At 46.2% G+C, this 413-nt stretch overlaps 1 protein-coding gene across 3 annotated transcripts in view; it reads right to left on the reverse strand.

Annotated features, from left to right (window-relative positions):
* Positions 1–413, reverse strand: part of ZEB2 (zinc finger E-box binding homeobox 2) — a 145109-nt gene that overhangs the window by 143466 nt on the left and 1230 nt on the right. The gene's annotated exons all lie outside the window — the stretch shown is intronic.

Below are 413 nucleotides of genomic sequence, written 5' to 3' on the forward strand. Positions count from 1 at the left end.
GAAGAGATGTCCCCATCAAACAGACATTGATTGGAAACAAAATCAATAAGGGGCATTTAATAAAAGGGTCTTATGGAACAGGGGAGAATGAAAACATTACATGTAATTGTACCCTGGGCTTAAATTTAGTGTTGCTTGCGATGGGGGGTCTGGATTATACAGGGGTAAAAAAAAATACTTCAGACCAGATAGCAGAGCTTAGGAGGGTCTCCTAGGCTTGTGTGACCAGGGCTAAATTTTTTTAAATTAGCAAGATAAGCAAAAAGACATCAAAGGCAGCTTTGCCCAACTAAAAGCCAAGCAAAGCCCTAAGAGCCCAGCAAAGCAAAAGGGGGTTTTGCCCCACTAAAAGCAGCCCCCCCCCCCCCCCCTATATCCCCCGGATCCCTCAGGCTCCACACCTCCACCACCCG

Source organism: Nanorana parkeri, unplaced genomic scaffold (assembly GCF_000935625.1).
Source record: "Nanorana parkeri isolate BGI_ZX_2015 unplaced genomic scaffold, ASM93562v1 scaffold140, whole genome shotgun sequence".
NCBI classification, from domain to species: Eukaryota; Metazoa; Chordata; class Amphibia; order Anura; family Dicroglossidae; genus Nanorana; species Nanorana parkeri.